Source organism: Zonotrichia albicollis, chromosome Z, assembly GCF_047830755.1.
Source record: "Zonotrichia albicollis isolate bZonAlb1 chromosome Z, bZonAlb1.hap1, whole genome shotgun sequence".
Lineage (NCBI taxonomy): Eukaryota > Metazoa > Chordata > Aves > Passeriformes > Passerellidae > Zonotrichia > Zonotrichia albicollis.
This window is the reverse complement of record NC_133860.1, coordinates 29,841,088-29,852,925: the sequence shown is the minus strand read 5'-3', so window position 1 is coordinate 29,852,925 and position 11,838 is coordinate 29,841,088. Positions and strand designations below refer to the sequence as shown.

At 50.2% G+C, this 11,838-nt stretch overlaps 1 long non-coding RNA gene across 1 annotated transcript in view; it reads left to right on the top strand.

Moving 5' to 3' along the window:
- Positions 1–4,447: 4,447 nt before the first annotated feature.
- The window catches only part of LOC141727163 (uncharacterized), a 54,530-nt gene continuing 47,139 nt past the window's right edge, over positions 4,448–11,838 (top strand). The window contains exons 1-2 of the long non-coding RNA XR_012578212.1: positions 4,448–6,512; positions 9,680–9,830. This is a non-coding gene — a long non-coding RNA (uncharacterized LOC141727163). The remainder of the gene's footprint in view (positions 6,513–9,679; positions 9,831–11,838) is intronic.

Here is an 11,838-nt window from a genome sequence, read left to right as displayed (position 1 = left end):
TTTCTTTATTTTATTTATTTTCGTCGCCGCGAGCCCCCCTCCTCTCGCTCGCGCTCTTGCTAATTTTTTTTTTTTTTAGAGAGGGGGAGGGGGCGACGGAGGATTTTCTCCCTCTCTCTTTCCCCCCCCTTCCCTTTCCTTTTCCTCCCTTCCTTTTCCTTTCCTTCCTTCCCTTCCCTGCCCTTTCCAGCGCTCCCCCCTCTTTAAAATACCCCCGCCTGACCGCTTCTCCCCTCTGCTCCCGCTCTCCCCCTGCTCTCGCTGCCTCTCCTCGTCCTCCCCCCCCCCCCCCCCCCCCCCCCCATCCGCCGCCACTTCAAGTTGCAAAATCAGAAACGGCAAACAAGGCTGTCGGGAGAGGCATTCAGGAGAGTAATACGCCGGACACGCACACGCAGGAGGCAGACACGCGCGCAATCGCCCGGCACACGGCTCCCCACTCGCGCACACGCACACACGCACGGGCACAGGCACACGCGGTCCGGGCGCTACGAGCGCGGAGGATGTGCAGGCATAGAGGAAGCCGCGGCGCCGCCGAGGAGGAGGAGGAGGAAAAGGAGGAGGAGGTGGAGGAGGAGGAGGGGAAGGAAGAGGAGGAGGAGGAGGTCGCCGCTCGCCGCTCGCCGCCGCCGGGGCTCGGCCGCCGCCGCTCCAGCGGAGGCTGCTGTCGCCGCCGCTGTCGCCGCCGCTGTCGCCGCCGCCGGTGCCGGTGTGGGCTCTCGGGGAGGCGGGAGGTCGAGAGAGGAGCCGCTCGCCGGCGATCAGAGTACGGAGGTGTCCGGGGGCCAGGTCCAGGGCAGGGCGCCGTCAGCCATTCAGGGCGGTGGAGCCGGGGAGCGCGGCGGAGGCGGGCGGGGAGCTGAGGCAGTTTGATCTCCTGTCGCGGCGGCGGGGAAGGAGGAGGAGGAGGTTGCCGGTCGCTGCTCTTTCTCTCCCGAGCTGCTCTCTCTCGCTCTCTGTCTCTCTCGCTCGCTCGCGCTCTCTCTCGCCTTTTTTTTTTTTTTTTTTTTTTTAATCGCAGAAAAAAAAATCGGATGTGACTAAATTCGCAGAGGAGACGAATTCACGGCGAAGTGTAAAAATAGAGAACGGGAATAATAATGACACTTGCAGGAAAAAGAGAGATCCAAAGTAGGTCGGTAAATAAATCCTCTTCTTCTCCTCTTTCTTGCCTTTTCGGTGTTCTTCTCTTGTGAGAGTGCACGATACTGGTTGCGAGGAAAAAAAAAAAGGAAGAAAAACGGTGGAAATCGCCCCAAAAATATTCTTTTTTTTGTTTGTTTAGTTGCCTAAAAAAAAGTATTTCGTGTAAAAACTCATCACCCAGAAGAGAAGCCCTCCCCCAAAATAAAAAAAGAGGCAAGAATTGTCAAAATAATAACGGTATTAAGATGAACGGTGAACGCGTTCTCTCTCTCCCCGGACTTTCCCCCTCCCCCCTGTTTCTCTCTCTCTCCTTTCCCCCTTTTTTCTGTCTTTCTTTCCGAGTTTGGTTTTTTTTTTTTTCCAGTTTCACCTCTCTCCTCTTCTCCTGCAGGAATGAAGCGAAAGACACAAGGAGGAAGGGTGGAAAAAAGAAGAAAAGGAAGGAGAAGAGGGAGATGAAGGGGGGGCACACAACTAATAGAATATGCAAGAAAGGGAAGGGGGGGAGAGAGGGAGAGAGGGAGAGAGGGGGAGAGAGGGAGAGAGAGGGAGAGAGAGAGAGACCCAAAAAATGAATGCGTTTAAACTGGAAGCCTAGCAAAGCAATGTTTCCGAAAGGGGGATCTGCGCGAATGTCTGTATATAGTGAACTTTGACACTACTATTGAAACTGACACGTTTCTATGGAGATCGCTGCCTTATATGGAGCTCGTGTCAAGGAGCCAAGAGAAGGGCTGCTGGCAACTGATAATCAAAGGCGACTGACTGGTCAGAGCCCTGAACTGGGGGGAGAGAAAATGGGAGGCTAAGGTTAGCCAAGCCTCCTTCACTCCATTGGTTACCCCCCAATTCCCCCCCTCCACCCTCGTTTTGCTTTCTTTCCTTTTCTTTTCTTTTTTCTTTTCTTTTATTTTCTTTCTTTTCTTTCTTTTCTTTTCTTTTCTTTCTTTCTTTCTTTCTTTCTTTCTTTCTTTCTTTCTTTCTTTCTTTCTTTCTTTCTTTCTTTCTTTCTTTCTTTCTTTCTTTCTTTCTTTCTTTCTTTCTTTCTTTCTTTCTTTCTTTCTTTCTTTCTTTCTTTCTTTCTTTCTTTCTTTTTCTTTCTTTCTTTCCTCTGTCTCGCTCTTTCTCTATTTTCTTTCTCTCTCTCGTTCTTTCTTTCTTTTCTTTTTTCTTTTCTTTCTCTCTCTTTCTGTCTCTCTCTCTTTCTTTTCTCTCTCTTTCTTTTCTTTCTTTTCTTTCTTTTCTTTCTTTTCTTTCCCTTTATTTTTAAAAAATTTAAATGAAAAAAAATTCTTCGATACTTACTGAATGGGATAGGGAAGGGAAAGGAAATGGGAGGGGGGAGGGAGGGAGGGAGGGAGGGAGGGAGGGAGAGAGGAAGAGTAGAGAGAAGGAGAGGAGATTCTTCTGACAAGCACAATTTGCACTGAGATCCCCCTGTGCTGCTATTTGCTTTGGGACCTGATTAGTATGGGTCGTCTATGACCCCTCTACCCCCCCACCCCAACCCATGACACACATGGCCAGAGGAGGATGCATTGCGATAGGCAGAAAGGTGCAACTAAAAGGACACGATGGATATGGGCTCCCTGTGAAAAGTTAGTATGGGTTGGGTTTTGTTTGTTTTGCTAGTTTGTTTTTGTTTTGTTTATGTGGGTTTTTTAAATATTTTATTGGTTGTTGTTTTTTTCCCCTACAGATCTGAAATAGGGATTTGTCTTCCGCTTGCCAGTTGCAAAAGCCACTCCAGGGGTGTTAATGATGGAGAAGGAAACACGCGCTGCACGGAGGAGCAGGGGCCCGTACATGCACACCCTTGCACACACACGCGGCCGAGTCCACACACATATTCAAATCCCCATATGTTCCCATCCCACTTGGGGCTATTTTTGCAGCCTGTCCCTCGTCCCTCACCCCTCATTCCTCACCTAACGCGGCCCCTCAGGGCTCCACGCTTCTCACAGGGGTTTCACCCCTACCCTTTAATTTCATTTTGGGGGTGTATGAGCAGTCAGCATCACCCCCTCCGCTGCCCTGCCCGCAGTGCGCCCCCCCTCGCCCGGCTCTCCCGATCTCTCCAGGAACCCCAAGCGGGATGGGGACGCGAGGGTGCGGGGGTGTCGGTCCCCCCGGCCCCCGCTCCCCTCTGCTCCCGGCCCGGGGAGCGGGAATCGCTGGCTCCGGCTGCCATCTAGCGGGCACGGAGCCGCGGCCCGGGGAGCCCGGCGAGCAGGGGCTCCGCGCCTGCCTGCAGCCCTCCACCCCACTCCCGGCTCTTGCCAAAAAATGCATTTCCCCTTTCCTGTTTCAAATAGAAAACTGCACTGAGGAGAAGACCGTCTTCTTTTCAATTTCTGTCTCTCTCACAAGCCGGCCTTAGAGGCAGCTTCCCTTTTGTCAGGGATCGGAAATTTGCCTTGGGTTCTAAAGACTGCATGTGACAAAGAAGAAGCAGACTGTAAAAACTGAACAGCTCCCCCCCGCAACAAAAAATACCACCAAAACTAACACCCCAGGCGCCTCTACTCGCCACCACACCTTTCTCTTAGCTCCCATTAAAGTTTATGATTATGATAATCTAATCAGATTAGAAGGTGGATGGAAAACCTGCAGAAGGAAAGTGAATTAAATAGGTGACAGAAATTTTATTGTTATTATTTAGTTTTGTAAAGTGATATTGATTAATTAAAAGTAAGGAGAAAAAAATAAGCCCCTCAAATTTGATGCATAGTGATCATGATATTTTTTTCTTTCCCTGTCGACTCTGAAATCTGAGGCTGGGAGCCGCCTGAAGAAAAGATTCCTTCATCATTTCTAAGATCAGAAAAAACGCTTGATTTTGTCCCGAAATAATGAAGAGATTTTCAATGAGTCCCTTGCCCAAGCCGTCTCTGTTGTATATTGCATTGATAAAAAGGATGTTATTGACTATGCAACAGTGGGCTTCTTTCCTCTCTCTCGCTCTTTCCAAATAAAGTCTCCGTCCTGTCTCTTGATCAGTGAGAAGGTGAAACGAATAAGATTAAACAGGACAAAAAAGCAAGCTCCGTATGTGTATCATCTAGATTTTACTCCCCAGACTGTGAAGAGACAGGGAGTAAAAGAGGCAGAGCGAGGCACGGAGGGGGGGGGGGGAGAGAGAGAGAGTGAGAGAGAGAGACACAGACACAGACACAGACACAGACAGAGGCAGAAAGCCTGAGAGGAGGTGGACGGACCCAGCAGCCGCAGCCTAGCTCCTCCCGGACCGGGCACTCTGCCGACGGCCCCGACTCCCCGGGCCACCCCAGGCAAGTCGCCGCTTCCTTCCTCGTGGTTTCGGGGCAGAGGGAGGGGAGCAAGGCCGCGACACTTGGCAGGGAGACCTTCCCCAGTCCTGCCCCCCCCCGGGCCACCTCCTCCCCTGGCGTCATTTGGGCATCCCGGCATTTGGGAGGAGTGAAAGGCGCCTAGTCCTCATTCTGTCCGAGGCTCTTTCTCCCTCCTCCCTTCCGTTCCCCTTTCCCCCCATAGGAACATGTGTGGGAATTTCCACGGCTCCCCTCCCCACACAAGGCGCGTGTCTCGCAGGGGGACCCACGCAGGTCCGGCAGGCACCGACCCGGGCGCCAGGGCCGGCTGCAGCCGCAGGGCGCCGGGCTGGGGACGCGCAAGCATTCCAGCGCTCTTCTCTTTCACCTGCTTTGTTTGTTACTTGATCACCTAATGAAAAGATCGATGGCAGCTTGTTTATCTGGGTGATAGTGTCAACAGATTACAGGGGCAGTAATCAGATGTTTCCCAGCCGGGCTGGGCACAATTGTAATACAGAGGGAGCCTAAACATGCTCAGACTGCGCCAGTCTGGGCAACGAGGGTTGTGCGGCGGGGAGAAATTTTTTTCCTTCGTCTGGCTGGAAACGCTTGGTGGTTTTCACTCGATCCGTGATGAGGAAAAACAGCTTTTAAACGGGATTTGTAGAAATAGCCGATGGGTGAAGGGCCGGTGAAGTTTGCGGGAGTCCCGAGGAGAAATCCATCTCCGACGTCCTGTGGCTGTGCAGTAGCCTGGTGGGGAGGGGAGACGGGACTCTGGGCATCCATCAATAAAAGTCTCATGCCTGTGTTGACCAGGTTAAAGCAGAGATCAGTCGACGAGAGGCATTTCCTCTCCTCAACAAATTACAGGGACACGGTCACAACTCACATTTAATTGGGAAATGAACTTTGATTCCTTTTTTAACCTCTGTGGATCTGGAATGTGTAAAGGAGATGGAGCTGGGAACTTGGAGAATTAATTTTCCCTCTGTCGTACTAGATGCTACTTTCCCCAGGCCAGAGTCCAAGGCTGGGATCTGAAGGTGGGAGAGTTTTGGGAGGCTTTAGCGAGTGGTTTTGGTTTTTTCCTGTTTGTTTGGTTTTTTCCCCTCCTTTCTGTATCTCTCTTCTCCACCCCTGTCTCTTTCCTCGTGTAACCCAGCCCGGAATGGCACTGATTCCTCTCTTGTCCCCTGCAGAAAGGAAAAGTTCCTCTGGAGATTTGTGAGTGGCCCTGATGCATGTAATTTGGGAGCTCGGATACATAGCCTGTTTTCTTAAACAAATAAGTGCCCTCTTCAGCTGCCAGCTCCACAAGGCACCACACACACACACACACACACACACACACACAGAGACACACACACACACATATATATACACATACACATACACACACACACTGAAAAAAGTACTCACACGGGGACGTACACACATATACCCACATATATATGCACACACCTATGGAGGGGGGTAGATGGAAGGCAGTAGGTGCACACTTACACAGGGTGCAGTGAACAGCTTTGACTTGCAAAAAACATTTCATTCTTGCTTTCAATTCTTAGTGTATTTAGTCATTCTCAGTTCTGACCTGTGGACACCTACAGGCTGTAAAACCAGAGTGTTGCACTGGGGTTTCCCCCTAGCCTCTGCCTTCATCCCTTGGTTGGAGTCTTATGGCTGCCCCTCTCCTGGGCCGGGCCTGCTGCAGAGCGAATGTGAACGGTCACATTGGATCCCCCAGTCTGAACTGTGTGTCCCAGCCCTGCTGCTGCCCAGGCCCCCAGCCAGGCTGGGGGTGGCACTGCTGTTCCAGGCCTCCACAACCGGTGGTGCCCAGCCAGGCCTCATTTCCCAGCAGCAATGCTGGGCCTTTTCCTCACAGGCCTTTTTCTCCATTTGCCTTTTTTCTCCCTTTCTTTTTTCCTTCCTTTTCCTGCCTCCGCTCAAGCCAGACCTGAGGGATAACTAAGTTTCTTGAGGAACGCAACATATGGTGTGTGCGTGCGTGCGGGAGGCGGTGCTGCTGGAGGAGACGCGGTCACCGCTGCCCTGGGCAGGTGGTCTCCGGTGAGTGCCATCCCCCAGGGAGCCGTGACCGAGCGGGGCCAGCTCCCCCCGGGAGCCCTGCGCTGCTCCTCCGCTGCGTCCTGCAGCACCCACCCGCAGCTGTGCCGAGGGACGCGCTCTGGGGCGCCTTGTGCCAGCCCTGGTGCTTTCTAAAGGAAGCCTGATGCCGAAGATGGGCCCATCCCGCCCTGGACGTTCCGGGTGCGTGTCTTTCTCCCCCCTCCCGGTGTCCCTATCACTGTCACCCTAGCCCGTCGCCCAGGACGTTTCAGTACTTCCCACCGAAGGCGACTGGGCTTGGGAAACAAGGCCCTCCACCTTCCCCTGCTGGACTCCCCCTCCGCCCGTCTGCCGCACATGCCCCGGGCCACGCCATCATGCATAACCTGCTTTATTTATTTATTTATTTATTAAAAAACCCCAAACAAAACCCACAATCTTTGGAGCGTACTCCTTCCCCCCTTTTCCTCTGTGAAACACCATCTTGGGGTCACGACCGACATCCCCGCGGTATCCTGAGCGGCTGCTGTGTCTCGCAACCCACGGGGCATTATTGTGTGTCCCACCCCGCCGAGGTGTGCCCGCTCTCCCTCGCCTCTCGCGTGTGTTTAACCCGGAGGCGCGACCGCCCTTCCCTTCCGCGCACACAGCCTGCTTCCCTGGAATTATTTTAGACGGGATTGGCAAAAAAGCAGTGTGACAGCGGCCCTCGCAACTCCCCCCGCCACGCCCTCGAGAAGGCAATCTGCCGTTCCCGCATCCTCTCCGGCAGCGGGTCCGCGCCGAGCCGGGGTTTGTCATTTGTTAGCACTCAAAATTACCGGGCTCCAGTGCCAACCAGAAAGCAGGCGCTCGTTATCCCTACAGACAGAAACGCCTGAGCACCCGACAGTCAGCCTTTTTTCCCCAATTGAAAAAAAAAAAAAAATCTGTGCCTAGAAGTAAAAACCAAACCAAAAGCAAAACTAAAAAACACCACAGAACCCCAACCAACAAGCACATAACAAAAAAAAAGCTATCTGTGTGAGGACGGGAGAGAAGGCACCCAAAGCGAAGGCCACTTTTCTAACAGCACAAAGAAACATAGCAATTCCCAAGTAGAGCTGCAGGAGCAGAAACTGATGACCTTTGGATGGAGATCAAACTTTCCTGTATAAGGAAAATCTGGGAATAATTTTCAACACACTCGTGAATCCAGGACCAAATATTTACATTCGGCGTAAGTAAAGCTGCGGGGATCAGAGCGCTGAAGCCAAGAGAAAAAAAAAAGTTACAAAAACCACTAGCATAATGCTTTGCACTGAACAGTTCCGACTGTATTTTATGCTTTCAGCTTCTGTTAGGGCTGAATTTGGTGTTTTTATGATTCTGAGTTGCGCTGGAGATTTTGATAAAGAGCTGACGTTTGGAAACGAGTTTGTAAGTCTTGAGATTGTCCTGACAACGCCATCGACGGCAGTATATAATAATTTCCTTAATAGTTACCTGTCAGAGATTCCATTTCTTTTACTGAGGGGATTAGTCAGTCAGGAGTAGATTTGAGCTGGACTTTCCGCAGACCAGAGACGGGCTCCAAGATGTTTAAGTATTTAATGTCACTTTCTCCCCTGCATCCGAGATAAAACTGTGCAAAAGTATGTTTGCCGGGAAATACTCAGCAATGGTAGAGTAGTAGCGATATAATCATATTTATTCATCAGAAATTGATCTGAGTAATAAACCTTAGCATTTCCATTGAAACTGTCAGGAGCAAGATATGTTTATTACGGCATATTCTGTCTGCGTGGGGAGGACCGGGCTGCGCTTCAGATAAAGTTTAAATGAAACAGAATAAACACAGTAGATCGCTCCAGTCCAATACAAAAGCTGCAAATGACCGCTACATATTTTATGGTGCAAAGGATTTTTTATTTTTTTTTTTAATATAATTATTCACACGTTTCTCGGGGTTAAGCCCAGACATATCCAACAGTGTTGTTAATAAGTTACACAAAATTGCCTGATCCTATCAAACGGGTCTAGAGTTATATGTTTTATTGTTAACCCCTTCCACCGAATCTTCTGAAGCTGAAAGGGAAAGGGAAAGGGCTTTTGTCCGAGTTGATCCTTGGCTATTCTGGGGCTCAGGTTGGTGTGAAAAGGACGAGGAGGTCTCTTGAAATCTCCTTTTATCTACTCCTATTTTCTCTCTGGATCAGCAAATTTGAATAGACACCATCTAATCGCTCGTAATGGAAAATGAAAAAAAAAAAAAAAAAAGAAAACCAAGCCACCCAACAAAAAACAACTGTGTGTGCGCTCTGGGAGCTGCGAAAATGCTTTTGTACTGGGCTGCCTGGCCGAAGGGGTGCGTGCCCTTGAGTGCGCCGGACGAGGAGCAGCGAGAGCAGCCCCCCGCAGCCGCAGCCCGCGGTGCGCGCTCCCTGCGGCTCCGCGGAGACCCCGGCGTGCCCTGTCCCTGCTCCCCCGGCCCCCGAGCCTGGGCATGCCCTGCCCGGGCCGGGAGCTCTGCGGTGGGCATGCTGGAGCAAGCAGCGTCACAGAGACTCCTTCCCGGTGCCCGGGCTGTGAGAAGATTTTTTGAGGAGTGATGCTCGGAGTTGTAACACGGAGTCGACCCGGCACTATTTTCTCTCTCACCCTCAGACTCCTGGATTTTCGTAATTTGCTCTTATTGCGGATACCTGGACTGAGAGACAGTCCGGGCCGCCGGGAGTGGGTGACCCCAAGGAACAGTCGCCCTGTGGCGGGCAACCAACTCCGCACATCAGGCAGGCACCGACGGAGGTGTCCGCAGCTTCCTGGGGATCATCTTGTCAAGGCTGGTGTTTCTGGTTTTTGGTTTGGTTTTTTTTGTTTGTTTTTTTTTTTTTTTTTTTTTTTTTTTTTTTTTTTGGTGGGGGTGTGGTGGTGTAGGTTATTTTTTTGCTATGCGTTAAGGGGAAAAATAAAAAAAAAGAGGTGGGCAAACTTGGGGGCCCCTGTCAAATAGAAAAAGTTTTGTTCTAGAGGCTCAATCCAGGGCACTGTCTCTTCCTTCCTAGCAGCTCAGAAATTGGCGTTTCTTTCTCAGTCTGGGACACTTTTGCTGAAAATTCCTTCATGTGACCCCTTTGTTGCTAAGGCTACAAGTTCCCATCCCGACACACAAATCTTTTCCACTCCAGGAGCAGCTCAAGTCCTGGGCAGAAGTCATGACTTAAGAGACTTACTTCAAACTCTTTGGAGTGCCTCCCTGCTAAATACCTGCTTAAGTCTAGAGGTTCAAATGAAGTCCTCCCCCCGCCATCGTGCGTCACCCCCCTCTTCTCTCCCGAGGTACGTTTTGCTGGGACTTCTAGTAAATAGATGGCGATAAGGAAACACAGTCGAATAAGGATTAAATTAAGTAGAAGAAATCCAGGCGATGTATATTTTGAAGATCCGATGGGGCGTCAAACTGATGTTTAACACATTTTTTCCACTCACTGTGCACAAGTCCTCAGCCCCCATTGCCTTGTTTAATTTTTTCACCCCCGAGGAGGCGGCAGTTGTGGGAGGTGGACAGAAAAAGGCTCCCTCGACCCACAGATCTTTTCCTATCCTCAAATGCCATGGGAAAGGGCAAGGAGACACCGTGTCCCCAGGCACGGCTGGGGACACACTCACACACACTCACACTCACTCACACTCACTCACACTCACACTCACACACAGAGAGGGGCTCTTCCAGCACCGAGGGACCTGTGAGGTGGAGTACTGCTTGGTCATCCAGGCTGTTCCTAAATGCAGAGCTCAGGTGGAAAGTGTTTTTTTTTTTTTTTGTTTTTTTTTTTTTTTTTAATTATTTTTTCCCCTTAGCAGAATTACCCATCTCCTTCCTCCCCACTGCCCTCGCTGCTCTCTAGGTCGCACCGGTCAGGAAAATACAATTTTATCTCCCCGGCTCAGCAGAGTGGACAAGTGTTTGTGCACCACTGAGCCCGCCAGCACCGCTGAGACAGTGGCTCTCCTGGATGCAAAAGGAGAAAAAATCTCAACAAAACTCCCTCAACCTCCCTCCCTCCCTACCGCCCCCGCCCCCCAACCCCCAAGAAGCCCCAGAGAGGCTCTTCTCCTGGAAAAGTTAAGCGTGACTTAGTAAACATTTGTAAATGCAAATAAATATGAATAAATAAACCTCAAACCAGGTAGTTTGGGTGTAATAGTTTAGCAGGACTAATTGCAGACAATGAAGCTGAAATGACTTCTCCAATTAGCTGCTGGTTGGAGCTTATTTGGAGGAACTGTCAGCTCTAGCGATGGATAATTGCTTTATAGCTCACAAAACTATCATCTATTTAGAACATATGTGCTAATTACTCAGGATGGGCGTCGGAAAAGAGACCATAAATCTATTAGCCCTTTAAAAAGTCTAAGGTACTTGTGAACGACCAAACTCCCTTGCTTGGAGCTTAAGGGCAAGAGTCTCGTCTGGATGGTACTCTTTCCATAAAATAAAATAAAATAAAATAAAATAAAATAAAATAAAATAAAATAAAATAAAATAAAATAAAATAAAATAAAATAAAATAAAATAAAGTAAAATGAAATGAAATGAAATGAAATAAAATAAATTCAGCCATATATACACGTGTATTTTTCAGTGTATATTTGCGACTTCACAGTGGGAGGGAAAATAAGGGAAATCATCATTCTATAGACCAAACTGGTGCAATAAATCACTGTCATAAAACCGATTTTCCTCTTCAGCTTTGCACTATTCCCCCCCCCCCCCCAAAAGATTAGTTTAAAAATCTTTTAATTGGATTACTCTGGAAAATTAATCTCCTTTGGGCTCGCTAAGTTTGTGTACCAAATATCTGGAATTAATTCAGCGCCACAAAACGCATCTGCGATGCCTTTTGTTCAAACTAGCTAAAAAAGGGACAGGTAGGGAAAGTGGCATTTTGCCGTACGCATTCATGTCCCCTCGCAGATCTCTATGCATATTCATTGCTGTATGTGTCGCATTGTACCGCATAAAATTGCTATTGTAAAGGACATAAACAGAATTGTTTGCTGGACTGTGCTGTGGGTCAAGACACCAGTGAGGGGTGAGGAATTCGGGGGAAAAAGCAGAGAAAGGAAAAAGCTTTGGCAGCCGCAGTAGCAGTCTCCCGGGCGTCGCGCACCGAGGGTCACGCCCGGGTCGAAGCGGTTCCGCCGCCGCCCGCCCCGGCCGCTCCGCGGGCGTGCTCCGCTCAGCGCTGCCCCGAGCACGCCGCCCCCCGCCCCGCTCCACTCCACTCCGCTGCCGCGCTGGCCCCGGACCCGCGGCGCTTTAGGGGCCGTCTGAGTGGAACTC